Source organism: Convolutriloba macropyga, chromosome 9 (genome assembly GCF_964194025.1).
Source record: "Convolutriloba macropyga chromosome 9, txConMacr16.3, whole genome shotgun sequence".
Taxonomy (NCBI): domain Eukaryota; kingdom Metazoa; phylum Xenacoelomorpha; order Acoela; family Convolutidae; genus Convolutriloba; species Convolutriloba macropyga.
The window spans coordinates 3,585,906-3,603,752 of NC_134476.1; positions in this window are offsets into that span (position 1 = coordinate 3,585,906).

Genomic DNA, 17,847 nt, shown 5'->3' on the forward strand with positions numbered 1-17,847 from the left:
TTGGTGAACCAACAAGTCCTTTCTTACACTCCTATACTATATTAAATGAATTATCAGCGTGCCATTTTTGAACCCGCAACTTAACATTTCTCTCAACAATTTTTTTAAACGGGAATGATCGCGGTCCTTCAAAAAATAAATCTCAAAATGTCAAAGAATTTTACTGTCATCAGCAACCCCATTTCTTTCCTAATAATTTAACATCTAGAAAAAAAATAGGGAACACTTAAGTATTCGAGTAGTGGCGCACTTAGTAATTCCAATCATTGTTTCAAATTATCACCGCCCTTCTTACGCAGCAAAAACGATCACGTTTGCAGTTATCGTTAAAGGTGGCAACGTTGGGCTAGACACGAATGTATACGCCTCTCAAAAATACCAAGTGTGGTAAACAATGAAACCTTTTGACAGACAATTAAATTTTCAGATAGTCAATTAGATAATTTGCTGAAAGACTAAAATTCCTACCTTCACTAAAATGAAATTAAAGAATTTAATTTAAAAAGTAAAAATTGTATTGAATGAGGGGGCGGAAATCGGCAATAATTTGCTCCTGGGTTGGGTAGCTTGATGCAGGGGAGGTAAATTGAACATGACCAAAGGAACCAAAGTTGGGCGTTTTCTTAATATCATTATTGATAAAGTTGGTCTGGTGTTTTTAATTTTCATCAAGCCCAACCTCTTACAGACTTTAGGGAGAGCTGAATTTTGAACAAAATTGACTCTCTGCAAAATAGTTGTGATAGTTTCATATCAAGTCCCGCGGGCCGCTGAGGCATGGCCATGGCCCGAGAGGCATGGCCAAATGATTATATTTGTAATTTAATAATCCTGATTAGAATGATTAAAATCGGGCCGAAATGATAGAGGGGTTAAAGGATCGAGGGGTTAAATGATACAAGGGTGAATAGAGAGCGGGGTTAAATGATAGGGGATTAAATGAATAGGGGTGAAAAAGCGGGATACCAATATAACAATTGAGGTGCCCAATTAAATTGAATTCGTTTGCATTTACAAACAATCCAGTGAGGTGAAATCCACCTTGTTATAAATCTTGAGAAATCTTGATAGGAGTGTGGTAGGGTTTTCGCAAAGAAAATTTCAAAAATGTACGAAACTTTAAATTCTCTGAAAGAAATCCAAGAAATAGTAACATGATAAGTGAACAATGAGACGATTTAAATCTAAAGCATTTTTAATGCATATGGCTATACCTTTTCTTCTGCTGAAAAACCTAGAATTCGAATTGTGCAAGTGTAACGGCTTTTCTCCCACTTTACGACACAGAAAAATTCACACTGCAAAATTCCTTTCAGCAGTTTCAAATCTGTCCGGATATTTCGTTTTTACAGTTAGCTTGTATGAACTGTATATAATCTATTTCGCATGTTGCTGTCTCATGTTTAGAAAATTCCTCCCCTACATATTAAGGCCTTATAAATTGAAAAGAGCTGCTTAAGTTGTTTTTAAGATGGATTCTATCCAAAATCCAATAAACCACAAAAATCCAAATAAAAAGTTGATAATACAAATTTAACCAAATTCTGTTATCGATGGACTTCAAAAAACCAATTTTTACGTAATAGCCAAAAATAGCAACTGACTCCATACTTTCTACAAAACTTCTCGGACTTAGATACTTTGTTACCTCGAAAGAAATTTGAAAAATCGAAGTTATTTCTATTTCAAATAGGCTAAATTTAAGATTATACTGTGCAAATTTAATGTTTGCTGAGAAAAAAAAACGGAGAGTAACGAGTAATCTACCACTACAGATTGTAACGCACCTAAGTATGAACTGTATATCAGTTCAATTTGTCCAAAATTGTGATATTTCAAATTATTTTTGGCTCAACTCTATTCAGCTCCATTATTACTTTGGAACATTCGGTTTAAATTTCAAATTTTTGGAAGGATATGGAAGGATATGTTATACAGTTTTTCATAACATCATTTTTAGGGTATATTTTGTGTTGTAAGTTTGTGTTGAATAAGTTTGCGTTGAATACGTTCAGAATAGGTTTTTGTTGAATGTATACTCTACAAACAATAAAAAGTAATCGCCAAATAATAAAAAAGAGTGAAATGGAGTTTTAGTTTTGGTTTCGTAATTCATGCATTCAAGGCAATGCTGATTCGATAGTGCACAAACCTGAGTTTGAGTTTGAGTTTGATTTTCAGTTGCTTATAAGATATTCAAGTACTGATGACAGTAGAAACCAATTCAACATGTTGATAAATCTCGAACAAAATAATTGGCCTGTGATTTGAGAAGAAAAATCATTTGTCCTCTAGTTGAATAGCGATCAGGATATCCACAGAAATTTAACAGTTGTCCATAACGTAACTTATCCAGTGTAAAGTTTTTGTCAAGAAATTTCTATCAGATATCATTTACGGAAAAAAAAATTAATCGCAAACTGATCCTACAGCATCTGGTGCATTTTAAAAGTCGATTCCGTTATTGTGCATACTGATTTGGTGATAGTGGGCCTATTTGCAAAAAGACATCAAAAGTTGAAGATACCTACCTTTTTGTCAATTTCAAGCACTCGAACGTAATGCATGGCGGGTTTATAGTATTCAAATTGCCCTTGTCAACAATCCCATAACTATTTTTGATTTCATACTAGGTAATATATGGTTCTTAATCATGCTAGGTCAAATATGATTTGTATATTTTGATTTTAAAAGTCTTACAAATATCATATATAAATTCTTTGAAATCATATAAAAATGAAGGCTTAAAGACGGTTTTGATATTCGGCAGATATTGAAAAAAACTCCTTGGAAATCATACAAGGCCCTAAATGGTACATAAAACATTGAATGATGTCAAAATTTCCCGTATAATGGTGTCAGGACAATATAGCCAATGCCATTATAACCAATGCCATTAGACCAAATGTCATTATACCCAATGCCATTATACCTAATGCATTTTGATATTTTTGTTCATTAATCCGACTGCCAATTAGCAGTTGCTGTTACAGTTACGTTTTAACGTACTTAATAGCCGTGGCCATGCCTCAGCGGCCCGTAGTACTTGATATGAAACTATCACAACCGAAAATGGGATTAGATTATCCGCATTGTTAAAACATACATCTAATAGCGGCGGATAATTTGTAGTCGGATTATTGAACGAAAATATTGCAGTATATTGGATATGGCATTGGGTATAGTGGCATAGGGTATTTTGGCAATGGGTATAATGTCTCCCCTATGTATCCCCTATAATGTAGACTATTTAACATGACTAATTACTTGACTAATTAACTTTATCAACTGCTCGTTTTGGCTACTGAGATAGAAGGAAGCAAATTGCACCGGAAAATCTAGCCAAAGTAATTCAATAGTTCAATAAATTTGCGCAAGCTTTGGATAAGGAAATTTAGATAAGGCAAAAGAATCGGAATTTTGGCTTTTTTAAAATGGGAAACAGTTGATATGATCATTATACAAAATTTGGAAAATGTTAGAATGTTCCGTTTTAAATGGCAACCAATGCGTGGTGTATTTGGTTCTAAATTGGAAGAAAGAAACTGTTGGATTGTTGTTTTTAAACGAAACATTTTGTCTATATATTTGGTTTAATTCGAAGTATAAAACGATTCATCCAGATTGTAGAAATACGAGATTTTAGTTCCCATCTGTTTAAAAGCTTATATATAAAAGGAATTTATGTTTTTAGAAGTAAAAAAACTGTCTCTATGTTTAGTTTTTGAAAACTGTTTTGTTGTTTTTTTGAAGAAGTAACAAGTTGTTAAGAAGATGTTTTTTCTTGGTTTCTTCAGTTTTCCGATGTTGCACATTGTGGCATTCCTAAGCTTGAAAATGTTGGAAATCGCGAGTTCTTTAGATTTTAAACAAAAATTGGCGTTTTCAGTTTGATATAAGTAAGAAATAGTTGGCTAGGATGATTTAGTGTGTAAGAAGTTTTTATAAACACGTGGATCTGTCTGGGTGTTCGTTTGAAATCTTTGGGATGATCTGTTGGGTTGTGGAACGTAAGATATTGTCGGTATGATCCATACTCAAAGTTATGAAATAGTTGGCATGCTTTAAAACAAGATGTTTCAAATCATGGTTGAATAGAATTATTGTTCCTGTCGTACATCATAACTTAGTGCAGTAAACTTATCATACGATGTACTTAATTTAATCAGTATACCCATTCCCGAGGGGCATGTGTATAAATCATTATTTCTTCACATGCATGTCTGTTGCTATCATTTTCCCACAACGGGAAAATATTGTTCACATGTTATTTGACTTCTGGAATAACAGCTGAGTTATTCTTTCATTCTCTTTATTTTGCTTCTCGAGGTTGCCCAATTTAACTTATTTACACAAACTGTCTTTGTAACCCGAGTAAAGTAGACACTAGTCAATACGCGATTCGCTAAGCGAATTCATTTGGAAATTCTGTAAAGCGCACTCGCCGCGCAAGTGAAACTTAGAATATAATTACAACTCGCGACTCAAGAACAAGTACGCAAATTCACTCGCGTACGACATGGCGCAGCCAGCAGTTCAAAAACGAACCCCACTTGGCATCGAGCCATTTTGGGATAAACCAAGTGTAGACCCGCCACTGAAATGGGAGAAGTGGCAGATGCAGGCCAAGTTAGCGCTTCTTGCAAAGGAAAACATCACAATAGACACTTTGTTGGAACCAAAACCTGAAACAGTACAACTACCACTTGAACCGATCTATGAGGTTACGATAACAGGATCATCGGCACAATCGGAGCGGGAAAGATTGGCGAGAAACGCTCAATCAAAAATGAATTGGGAAAACCGATGTCAGAGACAACTAGAAATAGGAATAATGTGCGGAGACAAGCCATGGGCGCAAGCCGATCGAAAAACTGTGTCAATGCTATACCTCAGCTTGGGCACTGAAGGACGTCGAATTGTCTGTAGTCAAAACCCCCACCTCAAGATGGACAGTCTCTCAACAGCAGAACTTTGGACAATCATGGAAACAGCATTTATTCGTCAGCGCAACATTACATTCGACAGATATGTTCTTCTGACCACGAAACAGACAAGAGGAGAGTCTATCGAACATTTTTTCGGAAAATTGAAAGAACTTTCTGAAAATTGTGAACTTGGAAGCCAGGAAGACACCCTCATTAGAGACCTATTTATTGCAAATATGTTGGATACAGAAATTCAACGAGAATTGCTGCGAGAAACCTTAGAACCAGCCCAAGCATTACGTTTGGCCATAAATATGGAATTAGGCCAAAGAAACCAGCTACAAATTACAAACTCACAATCTGCTCCACAAGTCAATGCAATAACCCCTCAACGAACATTCCGACCACCAAATCAGAGACCAAATACATCAAGCTTTACTCGATCACCAAACCAACTATGCAGGAATTGTGGCCTAACTTGGTCAATCAACCATAGAATCAAATGCATTGCGAGAGGCAAGACTTGCAATAATTGTGGCCTTCAAAACCATTTTTCCCGAGTATGCAGAAAACCAAAAATATCATCAAACAAACCTAATCGTTCTAATGTTAACTCTGTTGAAGAAACTACTACTGACCAAACAGTAAATGCGATACAAAATATGAACTTTAACCCGCAATGCGAATCGGATTACGACAGCTCAGATGATAACATGGTCGCCAGCATCGCAAGTACCGCAATTCAGATTGAACCAAAGAACACTATCCTACAAATTGGTAACAACCATGTTGGACTTCTCATCGACTCTGGCAGTGTATGCAGTATTTTACCTGAGCCTCTTGCTTCGGAAATTGTGGATAATTCTCCCCTTGCACGATGGTTGATGACAGCGCCTCCCCAGGAACTCAAAACATTCTCCAATGAACCTATAAATGTGATAGGTATGATACAGGCACCAATTGCCAGTAATGGATGGCGACTTGAAGAAGCTGAATTTGTTGTAGTTCGTGATGGACTAAAACCATTAGTGGGAAGAGATCTATTTGACGCTCTTGGGATTTCAGTAAATCAAACCCCAAAATCGGAAGGTAGTATGGTCAACACTATCACATCACAATGTCCATTCAAAACACGCATCGCACAACAATTCCCTCAACTTATAACACGTACTGGTCGTTCAAAAATACACATTGTAAAATCCAAATTTCATCGTCATTTCCAGCCAAAACATCAAAAGGGTAGAAAAGTACCCATCAATTTACAAGAACGAGTAAATACTGAAATTAAAAAACTTCTTGCAGAGGGACATATAGAAAAATTGAATAACTGTTCTGATCAATATTTTATTTCGCCTATTGTAATCACAGTCAAACGAGATCAAACAATAAAATTAGCACTAGATTCTAAAACTCTTAACAAAGCAATACATAAGAACAAATATCAAATGCCAAATATTGAAACACTCATAGATTCGATATCACAAATAATTACAAACTACTAAACAGAACCCGCGGAGCAAATATACTTCTCTACTATTGATCTTAAATATGCCTACAGTCAACTAAATTCACACCCTGAAACTGCTAATCATTGTAATTTTAATATCATCAGTGGTGACATGACAGGCACATACCGATTCAAAACAGGATTCTACGGACTAACTGACATGCCTGCCGAGTTTCAGAAGGCAATGGACTACACCCTAATTGGACTTAAAAACACATTCTGTTTCCTAGATGATATTTTAATTGTTAGTAAAGGTTCAGAAGATGACAACTTTAAACTCGTACTGGATTGCCTTCGAAAGTTAGATGCAGACAACCTCCGTATCAATCTTCCGAAATGTCATTTTGCAAAACAACAAATTTCATGGTTAGGATATAATATAACTCAATCTGGAATCTCGCCACTCGAATCCAAAACATCATCTATTATATCATTACAACCTCCTAATACACTCAAAAAATTACGTTCATTTCTCGGCTCAGTCCACTATATTAGCAAATTTATTCCCAATTTAGCTCAACTCTGCCATCCTTTAAGACCTCTCCTTCGTAAATCCACTAAATTTGTCTGGACTGACACGCACACATTACATTTTAATGCAATTAAAACTCGCATAGCAAATCATACCGAAAATATGCATTATAATCCCCAATTTGAAACGCGAATCAAATGTGATGCTTCACGTTCTGGTTTGGGAGCAGCACTAGAACAATTAACAGTCGATGGTTGGAAACCGATTTCTTTTGCATCCCGATTTTTAAACAGCAGTGAAGAACGATATAGTATTAACGAATTAGAACTCCTTGGGGTAGTGTGGTCGATAGAATGTTTTAAAAACTATTTATACGGAAAAGAATTTACTGTTATAACTGACCACCGCGCATTACTTTCCATTTTAAAAGAGCATCGATCAAATAAAAGTTATAATAGTAGGTTAGCACGGTGGGTTGACCGTCTATTACCTTATCAATTTTCAATAGAACATTTGCCCGGCGCAAAAATGGGTTTAGTTGATTACATATCCCGTAACCCATATCAACCAGCAAAAAGTGTTTCCAAATATGACGAAGAATTTCTAGTTGCAACATTATCAAGTATACATGTTGATGCCCAATTACTTCAACAAAAACACAATATCACCGCTAATTCACTTCAAAAATTCTATATTGATATTGATAGAGAACACAAAAATTCCACCAACATTACAGAACAAGTTTTAAACATAGATTATGAATCTCAAAATCCCCAATCTAGCATTTCTAACTCACTCGCTTTGCGAAACACTAGTTCAAAATACTATTCAAAACAATCTTCTACTCCAGATACAAAACCCGCTCAGCGGGTACGCTTAACAAATACTAAATCAAATTTCGCTCCGCGAATCAATAGTCTAAAATTATCATCCAAACAAACTACCAATTTAGACATAAATCCCGCTCAGCATGTTCGCTTAACAAATAATAATTCAAATCTCGCGTCGCAAAAACACAACTATAACATTATTCCTTTCAAAACTCAATCTATGTATAGCACACACGCTCCAGAAGTACATTTCGCTCATAAAAATAATTCATTCGCGGATCAAATGCCACATATATTTATCCCTTCCACTAATGGTATTAATTGTACTAGTGTACACGATCAGCGAGTACATTTACGTCAAAACAATTTCATACTCGCTAACACATATTCCCCTCCAATAGTTAACACTTCTAATTTAAAAGATATTACTCCTAATCTCGCATCGCGAGTACGCAAATCTTTTAACAAATTAACACCCGCCTGGCATAATCCCTTACTAACTACTCAAAGGACTAAAATGCATTCTTTAGATGACTCTTTTGCAACGCGAGTTACTAAATACCCAAATCATTCCAAATATGCGTCACATAGTCTACCATTTACAACTAATCCAGTAAAATTTGAGTCTCAAAGACTAGTAAATACAAGAAAAGCGTCACTCGCTCACCAAAATACATCCAAATTTAATCCTTTAAGTCATTCTCACTTGTCAATCAAAAATCAGCCTCAAATTCCTACCTTTTTTAGTAGGCCACACTCAAATACTTTAAATAACTCACGTGCCCAATTGGTAAACAAAAATCAAGTGCTTTTTGCCAAAACTCAATCTGAAATTCAGTTGCCTTCCTTTTCATCAATCAATTTAATTGAAAAATCAACAACCTCAATAACAATGAGCCAACAAGCATCTTCTCTCACGGGAAAATCCCTCTCAACTCGACCTACTAGAGCTTCGCCCCGCGTGTCATTCACTGACAATGCGACAACGAGCACGCCTCGCAGATCTTCGTCACACTCCAACCTAAGTACCCCGCTAACGGATAGCCCACAAGTAATGTCATTCGAACGAGTGGTGGGGAAAGTTTTTAGTAAAGGCCTCATTGCGTCACTGACCAGTAAGGATGCAGTCTTAAAAGAAGTGCGAGACTGCATAATTCGGGGTGACGAAGAGAGATTGAAGGCCCTCAATCCATATCTTCACAGTTATTGGCGGGACCTTCACGTGACAGGCGGGTGCGTCTGCATGGACGAGAAGGTGGCAATCCCCAATGCACTCAAAGAGGCCCTCATCGACGACCTCCATGCTAGCCACCCGGGAAGCTGGGGGATGATATGTATGGCCCAGCACTGCTGGTGGCCATACATGAATCGCGATTTGCTAGTTAAAGCAATAGAGTGCAAATCGTGCACTGCTATCGGTAAAAATTTAAAATCTGTTATTCCCGCAAGACAATTTAAACCACATACACCATGTATAGTACCCAACCAAGAAATACAAAAAGACTTCGCAGGGCCCATTAATAACGAAAAAGAACATGAAATATATATTTTAACATGTATCGATAGATTTTCAAAATATCCTTCTGCGGAATTAGTTGAGAATGCAAATGCTACAAATGTTATAAAATTTTTGGATAATTATATACAAATTCATGGCGTTCGTCGTTCATTAAGAATAGATCAAGCCCGTTGTCTAATAGGTAACCAAGTAAAAAATTTTTGTACAAAAAACAATATCACATTAATACCAGCTCCGGCAAATGATCATCGTGCAATAGGTTTAGTAGAACGATTAATTGGTACAATTAAACAACGCTTGGCATGTATTAAAGACGCACACAAAGAACTAAATACGTTCACCATTAAAGCAGCATTAAAATCAATTATATACCAGCTTCGCATATGCAAACATAAAACAACTAAGCTTTCGCCATTCGAATCTCACTTCGGGCGTAAGGCTAATACACCACTTAGTAATATAAGTACTCAACCGAAATCATCTGACCTCAGTTATGAAAAAATTTTGAATCATTATTTAGATGAAGAAACTGTAACCCCCAACGAATTGCTGCCGGAAGAACATTGGGGAAATGTCCGGAGTGATGATGAAGTTGAGCGCAATATGTGCAAGGCGACTAAGGACGCTACCAATCGCGAACGGCAAGCCACAGACAACGAATCACGCTTCCTTCGCACCACACATGCACACCGCCCACTTCCACTGAAAGAACACGCGGTTCAACTCAATATTGCCAGAAAGAAGCACCTCCACAAGCGATCCAAGAAGAACCTGGACGGATTGTATGAGGTGTTGGCACCAGGATTGGTCGTCCAAAAGACCGACCAATACACTTCGGTAATTCGCGAGCCGGGTAAGGTAGAAGTCACTGTCCGCAATAGTGACATTGCGAAATTTGGCACTCGTGAGGAAAGAAAGACAAAATTGACGGAGTATATCAACCGCAGAGGACCCCGCACGCATGAAAAGACCACGGAAGCCAAAATACTCAGCCATACTAAAGAGTGCACTCGCATCCAGAAAGGGGACCGGAAGATGAAACATCGGAAACGGGAGACTGGTAGTGGCATATCTTCGAACAAATCGAATATTGCTCGCGCAATGCGAGTACGAATGCCAAAAGTTCCGGATAATTTCGCCCCGCAAGCACTACCCGGAATTCCAGAGGCCGCTCCCGATCAGCCAATTATAACGGAAGAAGTGATTATTGCACCTCCACCTACCAACACGCAGCAAGAAACAATTGAACCACCTCATCTTGCTCCAACAACATCTTTCGCCAGTACCCTACCACGATCCACTAAACGTACCCGAAAAAGCCCCAAATATTATGGCTACGATAAAGACGACTCGTCGGGTGAATCCACAAATTCGTGTCCCCCGAACTTTGCTCCACCCCGTAGGAAGCGTCGAGTGGGTGATGTAGAATCGATTCAACCCTCAGTGATACAAACCATTGCGGACACTGCTACGCAAGTTGAACCGATTCGCAACGACTTTCCTTCGCCTATCATAGGACAGGTGTCTCCAACGGACCCCCGTATTCGGCCTGCTGATCATAGCACCTCTAAAGAACTGATTATTGATGAAGCGGATATGTAAAAACTGATATTTTATTAACTATGACTAGCTATGATAACCAGTAAATATATTGTTGATACTATTTAACCGGTGAATAAGTATTATTATTATCCATATTGTTATTAAAATTTTATTTCATGCAATTTTAATTTTGAAAGCGGGAGAAATGTCGTACATCATAATTTAGTGCAGTAAACTTATCATACGATGTACTTAATTTAATCAGTATACCCATTCCCGAGGGGCATGTGTATAAATCATTATTTCTTCACATGCATGTCTGTTGCTATCATTTTCCCACAACGGGAAAATATTGTTCACATGTTATTTGACTTCTGGAATAACAGCTGAGTTATTCTTTCATTCTCTTTATTTTGCTTCTCGAGTACAGTTGCCCAATTTAACTTATTTACACAAACTGTCTTTGTAACCCGAGTAAAGTAGACACTAGTCAATACGCGATTCGCTAAGCGAATTCATTTGGAAATTCTGTAAAGCGCACTCGCCGCGCAAGTGAAACTTAGAATATAATTACAACTCGCGACTCAAGAACAAGTACGCAAATTCACTCGCGTACGACAGATCCCTAATAGCAGGAAACGGTCGGTTTCAAACGTAAGAATTTATCGGTATATGTTTAGTTTTCAAACGCAGGAAACTGTCGATTTATTGGACTTTAATACACATACACATGTACATATGTAAATTCAGTTGTAAAGATGGGACAAAATCAGAACTTTTACAATTTCGAATATAAGAATTTGTCACTGTGTTTGGATTAAACAGAAGAAAATGTCGGTGTGTTCAGTTTCTACATCTCGCAAATCTCTGGTAGCTTCTCAGCAAAAATTTAGGAAGCCATCGATATAATCGGTTTTAAACGTACAAAATTGCCGGCATGTTTGACGTAATAGTTAACAAATGGATGGCATGATCGATTTTCACACAATGTCCAAATTGTAGGTACGCTTGGCTTTAAAAATTACAAATTGTTGATACGTATCATTTTAAACATTAAAAATGCATGCCTGTTAGGTTTTCGAATGTTGGAATTTGTTATTTTTTTCGGCTTAAAAAGCAATTAAGTTTCGGTATTTTCAATGTTGAACGCCAGATGGAATCTGAATGAGCGTAGACTGTGCTTCCAAGAACAGCAGCCTCTCACTGCACAGCACCACTGATCTCTTTTTTCATCTCCGCTTCTCATAGTTTTCACTGCTTCTCATACTTTGTTTTGCTTGATATTTGCCGTATGGTCTTTAAGGGTTGTAGTGAAAAAAGAGCTTCGGATAAGAATCTTTTTTGCCATTATGTTTATTAAAACTCCTTTCGCCGAATTAATCAACAAAACTGCGATTTGTACGTATTTTTAAGGCAGCAAGAGACATTCTTAAACTTTTAGTGACTTTAGAATTGAGTGAGTTCCGTTAGCATTACAGAACCTCTTCGGACATAGGACAGCAAAGAAGAGGAGGAGAAGGAAACTCAGGAATCATTTTTTGTTTTTTTTTTCTCTAGGCAATTTTTCCCAAACATAAAACAATCCTGTGTTATTCAAACCGCTTTGGTTTCTGAACTTCATCCTGGTTGTTTTTAGTTTTGCCTTTCCTGTTGTGACTGTTCTTCTAAATCGGATTCAGTGACGACTGAGCTTTGTAGCGTAACATACCAAACATTTCTAGCGTTTAAGACCTGTAATGAACGTAATGAACGTTTTCATTAAAATTTTTTGTTTGGTCTTCTGAACCAGGGTACCTTTTAACCAGTTTCTTCTGTCATACGGAATGGATATTACCATCAGATTATCCATTACCGTATTTTAGTTCAGTTTCATATGATCATCCCATTTCAAGGGCAGATGCTTTCATTTAGTTCTTCATATGCTTTCATTCAGTTCTTCATAATTAGTTTAGTTAATTTTGATGTCTGTTCAGGTTCCAGAAAGAAAAATATCTATATATGCATGTAAACAAATTTCAAGTTCTTCCTTATGTGTGATTAACCTGTGATCTAGTGTAACTTCCTTTTAATCTCAATTTTGTCTTAATCTTGTTTCATTCCTCCCATTTGCACTGCTGCTGTACAGTTGTAATTTAAAGTTAGATAATCGCTCTTCAAATTCGCTAGTTCAATTCAAGCTGAGCCATTGGCATGGTAAATACCAAAATTCACAATCCAATTTTTATACATTAGATAATAAGCAGGCAGGTGCGGTGCAACTGACCAATTCAGTTTGGCCTAAACAAATTCGCTCAATTGATTTGTCAAGAAATAATTGAGTACAACATGGCACAGTCGGCAGCTGACTCTAGAAAGACTCCTCTCCACATCGACGCCTTCTGGGAGAAACCGACCATCACACACCCCCACTTTCGTGCGACAAGTGCATTAATTGAGTACAACATGGCACAGTCGGCAGCTCACTCTAGAAAGACTCCTCTCAACATCGACGCCTTCTGGGAGAAACCGACCATCACACCCCCACTTTCGTGGGACAAGTGGACACAACAATGGAAGTTAGCATTGTTGGCGAAAGAAGGAATCCAAATAGAAACTTTGATAAATGGACCACCTTCAGCAGTAACGTATCCACCAGAACCAACATATGAAGGGCCGGTGGAAAACCACACACAGGCAACCGAGAGAGACCGAAAAGTCCGCAATCAGCAATTGAAAGTAAATTGGCAGAACCGATGCAAAAAGATAAACGAAATTGATATTTTATGTGGGGATAAACCGTGGGAGCTTTGCGAACAAAAAGCCGTATCACTACTCTACCTGTGCATCGGAATAGAATGCCGTCGCATCTTTAAGAGCAAATACCCTCATTCACAAATCGAGATACAGCTCTTCAAGGACCTTTGGCAAGCGATGTACGATTCATTCAACAAAATACCAAAATTACTTACGATCATTTCGTTTTCTTTTCTTCCAAACAACAGAAAGGTGAATCGGTAGAGTGTTTTTATGGACGTTTAATTGAACAAGCAGAAAACTGTAGCCTGGGAGACGACGAAGCTACGCTAATTAGATATGCATTCATACTAAATATGCAAGATCATGACACCCAAAGAGAATTGTTTAAAGAAACCGTCTCACCAACGAAAACTCTGGAGGTGGCGATGCACATGGAAATGAAGGCGCAAAACCAACAGAAAACAAATCGAAACTCGAACACTACTGCGCAATTGGTTAATGCTATTAACAATGTTCAGGGACGCAATCGCAAAGTGGATTACCAACAATCTCTTAACGATTTCACTCGCTACCCAGCCGTCACCCAGAACTACCAGTATACTAGCATTTGCACTAAACCACCGTCAAATTTGCACTGCAAATCGAAAAAAAATGTAATAACTGTAGTACTATCGGAAATTTTGCAAGGAAGTGTAGAAAGCCGAAAAAATCACAGACTCAGACATAAAAACCTCCTCAAACGAATGTGAATCAGATTGATACAACTGTGGAAAAAAGTGATGATGAAGAATCTGTCAACTATATTACATGCTACCAACAACTCTATAATCAAGTCTACCACTCTAATTACGATAGTGATCAGTTGACTATGTAGCAGCCAACTCCTTTGACTCGGCAAATCAATTTGAACCTCTCAAGGCACAAGTTAAACTTGGAAGTGTCCAGCCAAATGCAATGATTGAATCATGTAGTGTAGTCAGTCTCATCCTTAAAACTTCGCCATCTGTAAAATGGACCACTACAGGACAAAGAATGAAAACTTTTTCAAATGAACCGATCAAAGTACTTGAAAAACTCACAACTACGGTGACATACAACAATTGGACATCAAAGAGGCTTCCCTAACAGTTGTAGAGGATGGACATAAATAAATCACCGGGAGAGATCTCTTCAACAGCTTTGTTCTAGCAGTGGTTCCAAAACAAGCAAAAGGTGTTAAATGTATTAACAATATTGATAATTCTACATGTAGAATTAGGGAGACACTTGTGTCGCAATTTCCATATCTGTGTCAAGAATTGAACTCTCAAAGACTCAAGTAGCGAAATCAAAGTTTCATCAAAGTTTACAGCAAAGCTCTGAAGAAATTTGCTAAATTTGTCTGGACTGGGGAACACACTAAACATTTCAATATCATGAAGGACAAAATTCCAGCAGGTACTGAAAATAGCCATTAGAATACTAGACTAGATTTAATTGTGATGCTTCTCGTTCGGGAATGAAAGCTGCACTTGAACAGAATACCCCTGACGGATGGAAATTCATAGCATTAAAGTTTCAGCATAAAAAGGTTACAGCATATGACGAACATTTCGTAGCAGCAATAATATCTAAAATTCGGAACTCATTTAAATATTTAATTCGAAATAAAACACTAACTGTACAGAAATTCAATAGAATGTTAAAGTTACATTCACCTTCAAATTCTGCAAATCGGTTAATTGCGCCGGAGATGCCTACTTTAATACGAAACAATTCACAATTTCGCATTAAACGGGTTGCATTACAATCGTCGCACTATAACACAATATTACCACTTGCATCGCAATTGGCACCTGAAACTAAAAATCTTAATCTTCATCTAAATAATTCAATTGCACTGCAAATGCCTTCTCGAAAATTAAAACCACAATTTGCATTAAATAATCTGACATTGCATAAATCACATTCCGTTAACAAATTTGCTACAAATGCGCTGCAAGAGTCAGACAATAAAGAAAGTGAAACATATGAACAATTAGACACAATAAAGACCATATTTGACACCAACTCAAGTAATCAACACAAGTTCTTCTAATTAAGCGGAAAACTACAAATTCTTGAGTATAAATACAACCAACTCAAAAATACCTCGCTTTTTGCCCAAAAAACTCAGAATTGATTCAGCAATTAATCATTCGATAAATTCAATATCCAAGATGCCACGAACTAGAGCAGAAAAATCCACACCAACGAAAGCCCGAGTCACCTTCTCGGAAAAATCCCCTTCCAATACGACACCTACAACAAATACATCATCAAACACAGAGACGAATCCATCTACCAGTGCCGTGGATACAACGGAAGATATGAGATTTACAGATAACCTTAATTGAATTTTCAGCAAGAATTTGCAGGAAATTCTAACTGAAAATGATGCTATATTGAAAGAAGTGCGCGAATGTGTCATCCGAAATGACAAGGACAGATCAAAAGAGATTAGACCCTACATCTATTCTTACTGGCAGGACTTAAGCGTAATACATTGCTGTCTATGCATAGACGAAAAGATTGCAATCCCTAAAAATAGTCTTGTGCTAGAGGATAATCGTTCCACGCATCCTGGAAGCTTTGAAATGTTGTCCCTAGAACACAACATTTGGTGGCCATATATCCATTAACATATATTGGCAAAAGCAAACGAGTGCAAAGCATGCACGAAAATCGATGAAGATTCCATCCCGGGCAGGTCATACCTCACAGACACGCAATGGGCGGACACGGGCATGTGTTTGGACGTTGAAATCGAAAAGATGATATGTGCAACAAACGCCCGGGCCCATGAAGAGCAGGAAAAAAGAGAGACGGTGAATCGCGCCTCATGTGGTCAGAAGGTATCTCAAGACCGATACCACGGAGCGAACGGAGCGTGCAAGTGAAGATAGCAACACAGAGACAGAAAAAAAACATTTGGATGGGCTATACGAAATCCTTGCACCACGGAGTACGGTCGGAAAAATTAGCCCCACAGCAAGTGTCATAAAGGAACCAAAAAGGCCGGATGTTTGCGTCCGGAATTCAGATATCGCAAAATTCTGAACCCGAAACGAAAGAGATATTTAACTGGAGCATTATATTGAGAGGCGACCCAAAAAGGTACAGTAAGAAACTCCCGGACTGAAGATGGTAAATCACAGGAAGGATTTACTTAGGAAAGATTTGGGCAGCAAAAAGTAAAACGCAACAAAAGACAAATGGACGACGTTAAGGTTATTTCTTCCGGACGCTCTTGCTTATCCACCAGTAATGTTGCCCGTGCCTTAAGATTGCGAAGTCCAAAACGCAAACCCAAACAGGACGACGCATTCGTAAGTAGACCAGACTTGACACAAATACTGCATTTTAGTCCATCCACCAGTACCGATTGCCGCACCACCTACCCAACCTGATACATCTGGACCATCTGCGCTGCAATCGACCCCATCGACTAAACAACTGACAGTCATATTGCGTAAAGAAAACGTGAAATTACAGTAAGCGATAAATTAAGTTCTCATACATTGTCTGTTAGAAGGAGCAAACGCCAGCGCAAAAAGCAGAAGAAATCCTCAAAATCACCATCAATAGTAGAAAACATCCAAAACACAGAGGGATAATCTGCTGAGATACCTTTATCAGATACCAATTTCATTGGGAAAAAGTCTCTACGTAATCCAAACGAAAGATGGTCTGTCGATCCAAATCTCGGTTTGCCTCCCGAGATGACCGTATTAGAGGCGGAGGAACGTTCAGATTCGGAAAAAAATTTTAAAACTCTTAAGTTTTATATCCTACTCTACAATTTAATTTCTTACTATTTGTAAAACCCGAGAATAAATTTGATTTTTTTAGTTTTATTTATTAAATTTTATTTTCTCCAACTGGGGGAAAAGTCATATGGAACGGATATTATCATCAGAATATCCATTACCGTATTTTAGTTCAATTTCATTTCATCTTCCCGTTTCAAGGGCAGATGCTTTTATTTAGTTCTTCATATGCTTTCATTCAGTTCTTCCTACTTAATTTCGTTAATTTTGATGTCTGTCCAGGTTCCAGACAGGAAACTGTCTATTCATGCATGTAAACAAATTTCAAGTGCTTCCTTATGTGTGATTAAATTTTGATCTAGTGTAGCTTCCTTTTAATCTTAATTTTGCCTTAATCTTGTTTCATTCTTCCCAATTGCACTGCTACTATACGGTTGTAATTTAAGGTCAGTTAATCGCTCCTCAAATTATCTGGTATAATTCAAGCTGAGCCATTCTCATCGCGAATACCCAAAATCAAAATCT